The following is a 16476-nucleotide window of genomic DNA, read 5'->3' as shown; positions in this document are numbered from 1 at the left end:
AGGAAGGAAGATAGTCAGAAACTGATCTGAATATTATTGTTAAGTTTAGATAAATTAATCATTCCTGAAATCTCCTTCATCAATGCCTATAAAATCTACTTCATCGGGCACTCAGCTAGAGTATGATTTTATCTACAGCTTCAGGCTCTGCAAGACCTGGAGCATCCAAAAGGAGTTGTAAGGTGCTCTTGTTAAATCCTTCTTTGGTCAAACACTTTTATTCTCTCCCGAGAATCCAAACATGGAATCATCTCTCTGCACAAATCAAACTGGGTCCTGATTTAGATCCTTTTAAAACTCAAACTCAAACTATTTTTCATGAGGAATCAGTCACATAATCATGAATAATTTAGTTTCCATATTATGTTATGTAATTCATAGATTTTGTTATGTATCTTTTATTGTTTGTACTTTGCACTGTTACATGTATTTTTGTTTGCTGAGGCTTTTGTTTCTTAAGGCCCAGCTTAACACAGACACACAAAAGTAGCTCATGTTATATTTGTATATTAAAAATGTAAAAATGTAGTTTGAATTATGCTGCACACTAAATATTTTACAAAAATAAACAAAACAAATGATGGATAAAACTTGAGCAGACCTGATTCAACCAGCCTCATGCTCTAAAATGTATGAAATGAAATGTATGAAATGAAAGTGACGTTAAGAAAGGCACAATGAGGTAACAAAATGTGATTAAGCCCTACAGTGTATTTAAAAGTGACACAGCAGGCTATAGATTTTTTTTTAATGATTGAACAGTATTTGTCTATTGTGAACTCCCTGACGCAGCCAACAGGGGGTGTGAGTTTACACTTATGAAAGGTGATGTGTGTTGAAATCTGGGCAAAATTTGGTGATAACAGCTGGAGTCAGAGACAGCATTGACAAAGAGAGGGACAGTGAAGCTCTGTGAACTAGTGACTGGGCCATCAGCAGTGTGCCTGGAATACTAATGGACTTCTTTTTGTGTTGCAATGAAGGGAGTCACTGTAGAGGCTACTGCTGCTCGAGAGGAAGGAATTTACATGTTTGAAAAGTAGTGACCTGAGATGGATTTTTAGGGAAAATGAAGAACTGGCAACCCCGTTCAGCACAGCAGTCACAATATGAGGATTTTTGAAAATGAGACAAAAAAATCATTCTTAAAAATTGTAAGACTGTATTTTTGATGACTCTCTGGAGTCAAACATTTAGGCCATTTAGGAGTCTGCCAGTCTGGCTCAGCGCTGTTTTCAAATAGTAGGATAGTCATATAGATCAGCAGCTACAAGGAAGGACAGTAGGAGCTGAGAGGAGACAATGCCTCTCACTAGCTCTCCAGCTGGAATGGAAAGTTGGCTTGCCAAGCTACCTTTCCCTTCTCCCCATGCTCTGGCATGAGAGAGACAGACATTGGCAGAGCATGTCCTTCCTCTGATCATGTCTTCATTCCTTGGCGTGGCGCTAATATGAGCGGCAACGGTGGCAAAGTGGCTCCATTTTCACAGCGGCTTCTAAACAAAGTTACTGTGCTTGCCATGGAGTACTCTCAAAGTTTTTATAAATAGTAAACTTACTTTGGTCTTGTAACTAATGTTTAACTGCTTCAACAGTTTCAACATCCTTTACATGGTCATTCATGCACACCTACACACACCTTCACACACCTTCACACACTTTCACACACCTTCACACACCTTCACACAACAGTGGCTGCCCAATGAGGAGCTCAGACACCAGGGGGAGCAACTTTGGGATTCGTGTCAAAAGACACTCTAACACAAGATATGGTGACCAGTTTTTTCACCATTGTCTGATTAAAGTCTGTATCCTTAAAATCATTTTATGAAAACTGGATTTGAATGTGATGACACCAATAAAGTCCTGTTTTTATCTCTTCCTACTGCAGACCGTCATGGAATTTATATAGTCACAAGAAATAAAATTATCATTTTTCAGTAAAAGCAAATGACCACTGATGTTGGGGCATTTTCTACAGCTGAATGGACGCTGTGGTACAAATATCCCAAGAGAAGAACTTTTTTTTTTTTACGTGTCATTTAATCCACATTATTCCTGCTCAGCCACTGGAAGAGGCCACACGTGTGTCTCTCCCTTTAGCTTGTTTTTTTTTCACTGTATATGAGGAGTTTTTTTTGTTATATGATCCTGTAAAAACGTTGAAAATTCACACAAGCAGCAAAACTGCCACTCACAGTCTTATCAAGGCTAGAAACCATTAATGAAAACCTTTTTTTTTTCGGAGGTGTTCGCTTTATGATTTCCTCCCACATAAGGCACATTTAGGTAGCAATAAGGGAAATGTTATTAGCAGCTGCTGAGGTGATCACTCCACCCTCCCACTGGTTTTGTCTGAAAGAAGCACTCGCTCAGGCCTGGCATGGCAGAGCCACAAGTCTGTAAACAATGCCCGACTAATCTGATAAAGGCGTAATCATGCTGATAGCAATCATCTTCTTGGCTTTGGGTGGGGTGCCACGAGTGTGTGGGCTCCAGATGGTGCTGAATCTGCTACACCAGAGTCTCGGTGAGACTCCGCGGGTGCCAGCTAACGTGCCATTACGTTTACAGGCTCACTTTGCCAGAACACCTGGACATCTCATATGTCAGAGGCAATACATGGGCTACTTAAAATATGGTAGAATTTGTTTTATTTATGCATTTGCAGCTGGCGTGACCACCTCTGAGGCAATGTAAATGACCCTGGGCTCACTGAAATCCTCCAAACATCTGAGCTCAAATTACTGTGCAGGTTAATTCCAACCTAGAAAAGTTTCACACACATGAAATTGTGGAACAATTTAACAGGAAAGCACAGTTATTCGATAAATGCACGTTATATGTTTCTTGAAGTTTCGGGTAATGTAAGTAAACAGGTTGTTTTGGAAACTTTTAAGCATGTGAATTATTCAAATGAGTTCAAGCAACCTCAAAATTATGGCTTATAGTTCAGCAAACCTGCACCAGATGATTATCTCATCCATCAAAATCACTCGTGTTTAATTTCACATTTCATTCAACTGCTTAGAAAAGCATAAAAAAATATCACAACAATAAAGCTTTCAGTTTGAGTGAGTGTTGGAAGTAAAACACAAAGGTTTTTCACTCTCTTCTGGCTTTCAAGGAGTCCCAAAGTTGAGCCGGTCTACTGATTGCAGTAACCATCACGCTGAAAGAGTTGGTCTACTTTTTGGAGTAAATGTATGTCTTCTCAGTAGCTCACACTTAAAGTAAATAGCTTCAACAAACAATACTATTATTTTAATATGGTGGTTCAGGACATTTTGTGTATGTGCGTGTGTGCATGGGGAAAGGTGGGGGAGGGTGTTGGAGGTGGGATTATTGGCAGACTTGTTAATCCTCACGCAACATGTTTCCTCCTCAGTCCAGTCTTTGTCCCAAGTCAAAATAAAAGGACTTTATAAATATAAAAGGAAAAGCAGGAACGTGTCAACAGGCTGACACGGCTGTCTCGTGACAGAGACTGGTCAAAAGATACACCGAGGTTACAGAGGCACATGGTTTCACATCCACAATAGAGGAAATGCCAAAAAGGACACATTTATCATCAGTGACCAGTAAATCCTCAAGGTGAACGTTATCCATAGTTAGTCCATGAGTAAAAACCAAGTTCAAAGTATGTCCAGCTTTGTGTGTGGGCCCAGAAACATGTTGCCTAAAGTTAAAAGACTCAGTGATATCCAGAAAGGCAGCAGCGTTGGAGGATCATCAACATAAAAAATTTAAATCACCAATAATCAAAACCTTTTCAAACATTATAAGTGCAGAAAAGAACTCAGTAAAATCAGACAGGAAAGGGCCAGGAGGTCGGTAGATTAAAATACAGTCAAAAGGATTAACATGGCCAACCTTCGTTACAGTGAGTTCAAAGGAGGGAAACGTCTCTGTGCCTCTGTGTCCCGGTGTCTCTGTGCAGGCAAAATGACTTTTAGAAATCACAGCAAGACCTCCAGCGCGGCCTGAGAGCACAGTTCAATTCAAGGTGGTACTGTATATTCAGAAAACCTCTGCCAAGTTTCAGTGAGGAATTGAAAGTCAAAATGTTCCCTCACGATCAGGTCCTGAAGAAGAAAAGTTTTCTTGGTAATGGAACGCGCATTTAGCAGAGCCATTTCTACAGGACGCTTGGTAGGTGGCGCTGCAGCAGAAGCCAGCGTTAGTGTGTGCAGGTAACAGGTGTTCGCTCCCTGGCGATGCCTGCTCCTGCGTGATTGCCATGCAGTGACAGTACGATTGATAATCACAGGGATGTAGTGATGTGCAGGGCCAGTCTGCCCTCCACAGTGAAGAGGGCAGGAGATGGAGAGGATTTATTGTGGCTTCATGGTTGTAATCCATACCGGACCGCGTACTGAATATTGGAGGAAAGCTTTTCACTGCCATGCTTATTTGGGTGAATTCACTAATTCATAACACTCAGATATGTTTGATAGCTGCTTCTATTGACATGTCTAACTCTACTTTATCACATTTCAATTCCATCCAATCTATCCAGTGCTCCATCCAATTCTTCAGTAACAACCTCAAGCAATAAGATAAGCCCTCATTTCAATACTCTGGATTCCATAGGATATATCACTGACTGTATTATTCTGATTTGATTATTCACAAAATGATCATGCAATTTCGGAACTTTCACACATTATCTTACTAAAGGAGGCCCGATGTGCTTGATTCCTTACAGTATGGAGATTAATCCATCAATACAAGCTTTATCCAACTTCGAGTCGCAGGAGCTGATCCAAGCTGGCTGTGTGTGAAAAGTAGAGTATATTCTTGACGAGTCACTAGTCTATCAAACACAGAGCCAAACAAGCAGACATGCATACCAATGCAGAATCACCAATTAGCCACAAACATATTTTTGAACTCTGGGAGGAAACTGAAGTACCCAGACAAACCTGTGCTTGCACAGAGAGAAAATAAACATTCATCCACACAGAAAGTCCAACCTGCACTCAAACCAGAGATATTCTCCTTGTTAAGCGAGAGTGCTAACAACTACACCACTATGGGACCTTCTCATCCAATAAACTCCCCCAGGGCATGTCTAAAGCTTACACTAGGAAAATGTGTTCATGACTTAGTAAATAATATAACACTGCCCCAAAACTTGGATCTCAAAGCACAAAATCAAGTAAATCGTGCTCTGCTGGTCAGCATCAAAAATCGTTATTCAAGATCAAATCTGTCATCCTAACGAAGTAAAACAAGCCAACAAGGCAAGAAACCTGAGTTACAATCCATGCAATAACTTCCTTTTTTACAGGCACACACACACACACACACACACACACACACACACACAGCTGCCCATTTGTCATACCTATCAAAGCTTCTTCATTCAGCCCGTGTGTGTGTGTGTGTGTGTGTGTGTGTGTGTGTGTGTGTGTGTGTGTGTGTGTGTGTGTGTGTGTGTGTGTGTGTGTGTGTGTGTGTGTGTGTGTGTGTGTGTGTGTGTGTGTGTGTGTGTGTGTGTGCGTGTCCTTACTTCATGTCATGCCAAAACTACCCCGGCCCAGAGGGGACACAGTCAGACGCTGCTCGTGACACATGCAGTATATTAATGAGTCTTATTAAAGCACCAGAACAGTAGAAAATGCCGTTTCCCTGACCTAGTCTGCCCTGACAGTCTGACAGAACCACCTGGCTCCAGTCGCTGGTAGACAAGCGCATTCAGTGGACAAGGTCACCCCTCAAACTGGTTGTTTTCAAACTCGATGTCGCTTTCCAAATTTCCAAAACCTTATGTGGATTTACCAACTGTCCCAGTGCGAGAGTCGTTTCAATAAACTCGCATGGTGAGACTTAAGAATACAAATATTAAGGGCTCATGCTTTTACTTCTACCTACGGATATGCCTTAATCTTCCTGTTTTCTGCATCCTTTCTAATTATTTTTCCACATTCTGACGATTGGTTTGTCTTTCGCCGGTTGATTTAGCTGTCAGCAATTCCCACTGCCGATGAGACAGAGCAAAGCTGGACAGGGAAACAGAGGAGGGTGATTAAGTCGGGCAAAGTGATCAATACCAGCATGTCGAGCGGGCCACCAAACACCGGGACTGTCAAGACTCACAGCACCTGATGGTCTCAGATAAATCAGATAAAGCACTCCTCTGCCGTAAGACACTCAACATTCATTCACTCTTCAGTCCAATATACAGTGTCACACAATGAGCCCTTTAGTTCTTCTTCTCACTGTTCCTTCTCCCCCCAAACCCTCTGCTTACATGCTGATCTATTACTGGAAGCTGTGTGTCACTTTAAAAAGATGCACTTTGCACAGATTTATGACATGATATATTTTATGTCAGGGGTTTTATTGCGCTCAGTAAAGGTCAGATGGTGGTCATCTGATGCATGATTTGAATTTACAAGATGGAAGAATTTCAAAGAAATAAACATTAAACCCTCTTTGGGGAGATTTGTTAGGCTGAGGTGGTAAAATGAGTTCACATTAAATAATTGTTCATATTGAAGGACTGGTATTGGTGATGTCACAATGTACAAGAGAGATTCCTAATATGACCTTGAAAGGTATAATAAGTAAGATTAATTAGAATTTTTCACTAAAAGTAACTACGGCTTCTAATGTAATAACAGGATCAGATAGTTTCGGTGAACCAGGCCGACATTAGCCAAAAGAAAAACACGGTGAGCCAAATGAAGACATTTGTTGCACATTTATTCTCAAAGATAAAATAAGTTTGTCAATTATTAGACGTGTTTTTCAGACATTTTGCTGCATTTTGTACCAGAAGCTGTAATAAAAAAGGACATATTAAAATTGCAAATTTTTTTCAATGAAAGTTCAACTTGTTCATACATATATTAACAACATATATTTACTTTTATATTCATACGTCTTTGCAGAAAAAAGAGAGAATTTTCAGTTTTATAGGTTATTAGGATCTCATTCTACTCTTTGACCCAATCCAGATGAACTTGTAATGTTTGTGGTCTGTGTACTAAAATGAATTGTATGAAGACTTATATTGAACTATGTATGGCTATGTTTTGTTTTTAAAAAAGTGGGGGGGAGAGGGTTCTTGAATTAATATACTAAAGGTTATAAATGCAGATAACAGACATAAAGAGAAGCTGATGACATTGAGGTTTGAGTTGTGTGATGACTTGTTTTGACTTGATCTTTGCATAATGTTTCTGCAACAAGAAAACATTCATTCAACAAAATGCAACTGATCTGATTCATAATCATCACTGTTATTTGATGCAATTTATTGAGACAGCACCTGTCTTCATTTTTATTTTTATTCACAACTGATGTTTTTTTTCCCCCCCCTTTCACTTGAGTTCTATTATTGGCTAATCACCTGAGCTGCTTTGAATCTGGTGATGGCAACTATTCCTGGATGAGAAGTGCGACTGTGTGAACGTTGTAGTTGAGTGAGATCATCTCAACACTTTTTTTTTTTTTCTGTTGCGCCTTTGTGCTAGAAATGTGACCCCAGTGGATGAAGCAATTTTTACACTCACACTGAGAGACACAGAGAGAAAGGCGAAGAGCAAGAATCCAATATTTCACTAATTAGCACTAAACACTGAGCTGATGGTTATTAGTTTTACAGGTTCATTAAAGTCAGGGGATTAGTGTAGTGGTTAGGGGGAACGTATGTATACACACATACAGTATGAATCTGCACGTACACACTCTGTGTTCACACGGTGCAATACAACCTGATCACAAGCAACTGTGTCTGTAAAGAATCCTGGTTTAATTGCGACACAACCGCTCAGGTTGATTATGGCATGTGTGGGACTTGAATGAATAAATATGAAAGTTGATTCGCGGGTTTGTATTCTCCTGAAGTACACATACTGCATCCTCCTGCGTTTGACGTACTTTTAGAAATCTACATGCGCAGCGGTTGATCAGAGGGGTTGTTTCTACAAGCTTCCACAAACCTCCCACATTGTTAGGCGTTGGTTTGGTCCAAATACACCATAAAGGGGAAACCCATGAAGAAGGAAACCGGGAGAAGTAGAGAAGCCAGTTAAAAAAAGGAAGACACCGGGGGAGGACGCTGCCAAATATGTCAAAATAGTAGAACCTGCTCTTGGCAGTTCATCCCATCCACTCACAGTACAACCTGCTCACCACTGCTTACCTCGTGATTGGGCTGGAATAGACGTTTCTTTTTACAATTTCAATCACTGGTTGCCTGAGAGAGAAGCTTCTCAACCCGAGAGTTTGTTAGCTATGTTATCTTAATGCGCAAAGGAAAAGGAAATCCTCAGTAATATTAGTTATGTTGCTGGAGACAGGCCTAATAATGTTTAGGCCCTTAATAAAAATCAGAAGTCAGAAAACAGTGCAATATACATCTCTGTAAAGAAGATTGTGATGGCTGTTTTTAATGTTTCATTCTTAATTTTAGTTTTATATCAACAATTTGCTTGAAATGGAATAGGCTTTCAATTTATAAACATAAGTGAAATATTATTTAAGTTATGCTTTTGTTTAAAAATCTAATCAATATACAAATTATGTGATTGTGGGAGCTCAAGTGCTGTGTTATATAATTTCCTCCACCATAGGCAAAGTAGACTGGTCCTGTGTCTGAAAGTCCTGGACTGAAAAGTTCTTCCCTGCAGTCGTAACCTCTCTGGCTAAAGCTGACTGAGAACAACTTGATCAGCTTGTATCCATCCAGTGGGAGCAAACGCCTCTTTAGGTAATTAAAAATGTAAAAAGTAATTTACCACACTTACTGCAGGTCAGAAATAAATGACATATTTCTGTGTTTATAAAGAGCCAAGTTCATAAGATAATCAAGAAAGCCATTAGTCAGTCTATAAAAGATTCAGAAGGTTTTATATTTTAGTCTCTGGAAATAACACAGAGCCTTTACATTTGTTTATGTTTGCGCCTACTCAGAGACAGCAATGGGCTGAGCAACAAAGCATTAAACTTTGGTATAACTATGTTCTGTCAAGAGGCCCTTTGGCTCGTCTGGATTATGACCTCAACAGGAAATAAAAAATTGGACAAATGTGAGAATAACCCCTTTCAACCTTAGAGAAGGTTTGAATGTCCCTTTAAGAACAGTCGCTGTCTGCTGAAGGTAAATTCAGTCTCACCTGATACGGAAAAGCAATGAAGCAGCATCCAATCCTCTCCAGTGTGTCTACAGCAGGCTTTATATTTTACCAACTACCACACACACACACACACACACACACACACACACACACACACACACACACACACACACACACACACACAATGCTTGACGCTAAGCAAGCGTGGAGAAGGGGGACTACCAACTAAGCATAAAATACATGCTGAGTTTCCCTGATGCTGTCAGATTGCAGGTAATTAATTTTACATTTGAAAGGTTCCCCATTACCAGTGCCTCTGCACCAGTGATCACAACACATCAGCGAGAACGTGGTAAGCCCCAAAGCTCCTGCAGCACTTCTACAGAAAACAGAGGAATAAATGAGTGACCCTGGAGTCAAAAATACAGACGTCAAAGGGAGATGACTGGCTTCTGCACACAGCTGAAGTTGCTTTTATTCATTTTATGATCTCTTAAATTTGACCCTGGCAATAGCTGAAAATAAGTATGACCAATTTTTGTTGTTGTTGTTGTTGTTGTTGTTTACCAACATATATTGAAAGTTCTCCCTGCTAAGGATTATTTGTGTTGTCGAGTTATGTTTAAAGAAATCAGCATTAACCTACTGTCCAGCTGATTACGTGTAGATGATCACAGCATTTCAAGAAAATCAAAAGTAAACTCGACAGGCTCTTGACACTTTGGATCCAATAACGATGGAAGCAATAGACTGGAGTTTGCAAGTCTAACTGATGGCAAACATCGAATCAGATTCAAGTTAGATTTTCAACACTGCTACTCTCATTCATTTAAAAAGGTGCTACTGGGTGCTAGAAGTGGCATCAGCACTTCTGTGTAAGTTTAGTGTTCAAATCCTTTCATAAAAGCTAATAAGACAACACAAGAGAGAACCAAAGCCTCAAAAACACTAAATGAGAATAAAAAGACACAAAAACACATGGTGACTTGGTTCTGGGTGAGGAAGTATTATCTCATAACCCATTGATGTAATTATATTAGAAAAACCTGAAGTGACATCCATTTACCACCAGTGTTGAAACAGTTACCTTGAAAAAGTAATCTGATTACAGATTGCTAGCTACCTCTTTAAAAGTTAACTTAGTTACTTTACTGATTACTTTTTTAAGTAACTACATTAGATTACAAGTAACTTTTGTAGTTAGCTTCAGCATCTCAAACATAAAATTGTTACCAAAAACTCAGTTCTGATCACTGCCTGGCCTCCTGCTGGTACATAATCTAACCTTTGACCAACATTCTTTGTTGTATGTATATTTGACTCATGGTTTTATTATGAGATTTTTACTATTACTGGTATTTATTTAACCGGAGATGTAGTTGTAGTCTGTTGTTGCACTATTTATCTATTTACTTATTTGCACTACCTGCTCTATGCGACCTTTTAATGCCCCTCTTAATCTGCTTACTGGTTTGGAAATAGTAGCGCGATAGATTACTTGTTACTGAAAAATGTGGTCATAACAGAGTAACGCGTTACTAATTAACGCGTTACCGGCGTCACTGTTTACCACTGATATTGCTATATTTAATTTCGGGGTGGGAAAGCTGATGCCAGCTGACTATGGGGGAAAGCGGAGTACACACTGAACATTTCAGGGCAAACACAAACAGACAGAACGTCAGTTCTGGACACCAATAAGTTTTAGACACCAATTAACCTGAAAGATGTTTATTGTCTGAGGTCTGTGTCTTCACAGGGAGAACACACAACCTTCCAACAGAAAGGCCTGGACTCAAACCTGTGATATTCTGTGAGGGCATAGCTGCTAATCACTACTCCACCATGCATCCTTTTTGTGATCAGTGTATTAAACATAGAAAATAGTTCTGGAGTCAGGGTTTTGAAGTTGGTTGAAAACAGTTGTATTCATTTTACAAATGACCCATCCTTCTGTGGGTCTGTGTTTGAAATATTGTTGTGCTTCATATGCAATGTCAGATACTATTACTGTATTAAATAATACCCGAGTTCTCACTGTTTACCATCTTCCATAGCAGCACAGTCATTAAGAAGGGAGGGACCTAAAAACAAGAAATGGAATCATGTGATTGAATTGCAGCTTGATGTTAAGTTTTCTATGAGCAGCTCCTTGTGAGCGCAACAAACAAGGGCAACTGGTGTTCAGCTTCTCCTCGTGTCCTATGGGAGCACTGGGGAAAGACTCATTTGTGTGTTACAAGGGGACAAGAAGGTCAGTGTGTGTGTGTGTGTGTGTGTGTGTGTGTGTGTGTGTGTGTGTGTGTGTGTGTGTGTGTGTGTGTGTGTGTGTGTGTGTGTGTGTGTGTGTGTGTGTGTGTGTGCGCGCACTTTGTGTTCTGTATTCTGTTCATGTCTACCGAACGAATACAGCCAATCAGAGCAAGCCTTGATCAGTATAGTGTTACAACACACTGCAGATGGTTCTAGACCTCAATTCAGATCTGAACCTCTCTGACTCTTACTGAAGACCTGCCTTAACCTTCATAGATATGAAGGACTGATGGGATTGTGCCTAGCACTTTCCAACGAGACCCAATGAGTTGAAAAGGCTAAATGAACGTGGCTGCATTTGGCCAAATTAGCTTATGAAGTGTTATACTATCATATATCACAGTACCCATCTGGGATTGTATTTTCTAAAAACCAATAACTTCCAAGAAACTAATAATCAGCCTGTAACTCTGTGAGAGCAGAATATTAGGACAGAGAAGAAAACAAAACAAAAGAAAAAAAACTATTTTGCTAGCTTAAGCCATACTAATGAAATGCTGCACATTGATTTATATCTGCGTCTGTGACTATTTACCGCTGCACTATTTCTCTCTGGGGGTAATGCTGTATGTGGACTGTGTGCATATATATGTTACATGCCACACATGGACTGCCCATGTGTTTGTTTGTGACCATTAGTGTATCAATAATGTAGCTGTGTAGCATATGGCCAATGGGGGAAAAAACACGCTGTTAAGCTAATGTGACAGGCTAAATAGAAAATAGATGACCTGGAAAGGGAAGTGAACAAGGACATGTGAGCCATGTCTTTCGTATCTATTTTCAATGATGAATTTTTTTTCTAGTGTAATTTGATTTGGAGCCTATGTGTGGAAATACAGCTATAACTTTTTTCAAAAGCTTGAAACCATATCTTGGTTTACAGACTGATGAACAGATAAACAGTGTGTACACTGGAGTAAGTATTTCAAGGATAAACATCAGAACTCACTATATGATTATATGCAAACTATTTATTTTATATAATTGGGAGGTTCAGACACCAAGGTTCATCATGTTCATTTGTCCTCAACGCCGATCAGAACCACCTAACATTTAGAGCCACACTACATGAGCCTGCAGCCGTCCCTGTGGTGGAGAAATCAGCGAATCTGGTAGATAACAGAAACACCAGTTCCTCCCTGATCGGGAGTCCTTCCCCTGCCCGTTAATGAAATCAGGGCAAAGTGATTCGAAAGCCTTCAGAAAATGCATCGTTCCAAAAAGCAAAACTTTAACATTTGCCTTTTTTTTTTTCCTACACCAAGTTGAAATATGTTAAGTCAAAATTGCAGTAGAATTTAATTGCAGTTACTCAGTCAAATAATAAGAAAGACGTGCAGCAGGTGGTTTGGCTTGAGACATCTACCTCTACTCTAATACATTTACACTGAACGACGCCACAAGAAGGTTCAGCTGGATTATAAATTATCCCAACCAACCCTGGACATAACCGTTTGCCGCTGCTGTCCTCTGGGCACAGACTTGAAATAAACAGCCTTTACCCCCGAGTAGCTTAAGTTCTACTCTTCTTGATACTTTTTTGTCTATGAATGTGAATTCTTGACAATGTTGTGAATTGTAAATGGAAATTTGGAAATAACAATTTAGTGCAATTTCAAGTGAAAAAAGTCTAATTTGATCATATTCTTCACAGGATTGTTTATGATTATATAAAGAGAGCGTTGTTTATTTTGCTTCTTCAAGCACTTTCTAAAACTTGTAAACGGGCCACAAGTTTTTATCAAAATAGCACATTTGGACTCTTGGCCTAAAGCTGGTGGGTGGCAAAGGGTAGGAGTGCTTGTTTTTTTCCTCCTTTCCCCTCTTGCCCGCTCCAGATTTAGATGAACCATCTGGTGTTGGTACCTAACCGTGGACATATGCTTCTGTCTCAGCGTCTGGCAACCGCACGCCCATCACTGGGATGGGAGGTGACTTCATCCCACTGCTCAGGTGGACACTTATAATTGTAGTCAGGGGCTGAAGTGGTCTGAAGGGTTAATCTGGGAAATTGAATCTTAATGTATTTTTTAATTACTTTTTTTTTTTATGGGGGGGGGGGATTATAGCAACATTCATTTTATTGTTTTCCTTATCAGACTCATTTGATGTGAACATTAGAACTCAAAGATTTAGAAATTTCCAGCATTTAAAGACCCTTCAGTGGTATTTCAGTTAAAACCTCAATTTTTCCAATATGTTGTCACCTCAACAAATGAGGCCCATCAGAGTGGAGCTGGAGTCGGCACTGAGGTTGAGTGATTTGAGAAGCAGCTGGTAAACAAAGAGCTTGTCTAACTTCTGCGCCTGATTGGTTCATTCCAATATGTAATGCTTTAAAATGTTTGTTTCATTTTAGCAGAGATCAGGCCTCCTGACCAGATGCTGCGATCTTTAAAGCAATAAAGTAATTACAAATACTTTGAAAAAGTAGATCCTACAACAGGCTCCGTGACAGTGGTTTATATGCAACTTGATATGTGTATTTCATATATAAACTTATCATTTATATAGAATTTGTATGCCTCCATTTTTTTCTATTGGTTTTCATAAATGTTTTAATCATTGACTTATATATAGTAATTATAATTTTCTGTCCTTTAATGTTAAATCTGGATTCAAATTTATTCATGAAACATGAATGTAGATGAGTATACATGCTGAATTTGAACTGTTTCTTTTTGTTTCTTCTCTCCTCTGCCTGAGACCCAATATTGTGTGTTTGATTCCATGTTAGCTGTAAAGAGAGTTTTAGAAGAAAAAAAGGTGATACTTGTCAATATTGAAAACAAAAATAAAAATTTATAATAAAAAAAAAAATATATATATATATATTTCTAATTTAAGTAATCAGTGATGACTATTGCACTTTAACCCATGAGTGTCATTCGCAGAAGAATTTCTGCTTTCTCGAACGTTCTTCTTTGTGATGTTTCTTTTCCCCCCAAAAAACACTCCCGCACCAGCAGCAACCTACGAAAATACCAGCTGAAATGCACCAAAATAACCCTTCAACCTATAAAAAACACGGAGTGAGCAAACAAACAGCAGCCTGATGACTGGGGGTGAGTGGGCGGCCATGAAAGTGCTGAACACAAGCCCACGCCACCTTGGTCCTCCCAGCGTTTTTCCTAGACAGGAAGATGGATGGGCCCAACTCTAATAATAACTACACTCCACTTACCATGGCGCCAAAACTGCTAACACTGCAACTGCCCCCTGATGCTAGCTAGAACAACCACCTCCCACAATGTCGCCCACTTCTCTCCTGATAGGAACATTCTGTAAGGCAACAATAGAGTAAACGGGTGCTGGAAATCTCCAACCTGTCCAACCTTTCTTCACAAACCACAAACCTGGTGGCTACCAAAAGGCCAGCGGAGGCTCCGCTGGTAGCTTTTGGTCAACCTGAGCTAGAGAATGGTGAGAACACATGTTGCTGTTTGGCGTTTAGTTGCAGTGCAGGTCGTTATTCAGTGAGAGAAGGCTTACTTTTTGTGAAACTGAGGGCAGAAGAAGATGGAAAATGATGAGACGGTGAGCGAGAGAAAGAGCAAGTGTGAAACGGGAATGGAGGGAAAGGGATGGATACCTAGAAAAAAAAATCTATGGAAATAGAGGAATATGGAGAAAGATGGTGAAAGAGGAGAAAATAATAGGCTATCTAAATGTGCAGAAGCATCAATGAAGGAGCACTATTGTTCCTAATGAGGTGTGACAGCCCAGTATAAACTGGAATATGAAGTGAACCATGATTACAGAGGATTAGATAACAGCCACTACGCAGTGCAGTGAGAAAGCTTTTCAGGCCTGGCCTTGTTTCCTCTCTGTCTTTCCCCTCTTCCGTGTATTAAACCATTTATGTACTGCGCTTGTGTTCAGGCATGCAAATATATGCATGTGATGTGAACGTGATGTATGCAGAGTCAGCGAAAGACTGAGGGGTGGCGTGTGAGTGACTTCTTTGCCATTATGTGAAGTGAGGGCAGCCCCACTGTATGAGAGATAGCAGTAAGGTCAGCTCCACCTTCACAATGCTACAGGCTATGATATGCAAACATGCCTGACAGTAGGTGCTTCATCACATGGTGGCAGCCTGACACAGGAGCCTTTTCTCTTGATTAATCCCCTCGGCTTGCCTCCTGCTACGAAACACGCTGCAACTTTGCAGTTCAGGAAAATTATAAAAAAAACAACTGTGTTCAGTTAGCAATGGACCTGCAAATCTGGTGGGAAACAAACAGCCTGTGATTCGTCATCTATACTTAAAATTTAAATATATGTTGTGTTCTTAACAAAATTGACTAGTGCAATCCAGTTTTTTTTTGCATTAACCTGGACATAAACCAGGCTTTTTATTTAGGAAAAGAGTCGATGAGACAAGTTTTGTTGACAGGGAGACATCCCGCTAACTCCCATTGAAAATAACTTTCACCCCTCATCCAATGAACCAACACCATGTTGATGAAACACCTCTGCTTTGGTTGTGACATTCTCACTTTCAGAAGCGCACGCTCCCGTTTTGCCAAACAACACTGCAGAGCGTGCCTAAACATTTCCCATGCACAGCTTTTCTTCATGACGCTCCTCCACTATCTCAGAAAGCCAATGAGCCAGCTAACGCTGCCAGGGAGGAGAGTGATGAGCCGGGGAGGGGAGAGGGGTGGGGGCTGTCAGGAGTGGTGGGGCAATCTACTTTTTCAGGTAGAGTCAGCGGAGCAGCCAACAGATTTCTCCACCGTGTACGTTTTCATTTTGATGGGCTGTGGATTGCCGTCCCACTGCTGCTGTCTTGCCTCCTCTCGACTTCGCTTCATCATTCCATGCACCCATAAAAAAGGTTCATTTCCTCTGCCCCATTTCCCTAAAGGTGAGTTTAGCAATCGGTCACTCCGCGAGACACGCTGCAGCTACCCCCTTTTGCATTCGGATACCCATATATAGGCCCGACGGTGCTCACGCACAGTTACGACCAAACAAAGTCAAGTTGCAGGTGATGTGTAAGCGCTGATTTCAAGAATGACGCGCACTGCTTGGAGGAGACCATCATAAAACATGATGATGGTGCGCG

The 16476-nt window shown here is 40.3% G+C and overlaps 1 protein-coding gene across 1 annotated transcript in view; it reads right to left on the bottom strand.

Annotated features, from left to right (window-relative positions):
- The window catches only part of LOC308106411 (transmembrane protein 266-like), a 46598-nt gene that overhangs the window by 13750 nt on the left and 16372 nt on the right, over window positions 1-16476 (bottom strand). The window lies entirely within an intron of this gene.

Source organism: Lipophrys pholis (assembly GCF_963383615.2).
Source record: "Lipophrys pholis genome assembly, chromosome: 2".
NCBI classification, from domain to species: Eukaryota; Metazoa; Chordata; class Actinopteri; order Blenniiformes; family Blenniidae; genus Lipophrys; species Lipophrys pholis.
Note: the sequence above shows the minus strand (reverse complement) of the source record. Positions and strands in the feature narration are given on the sequence as shown.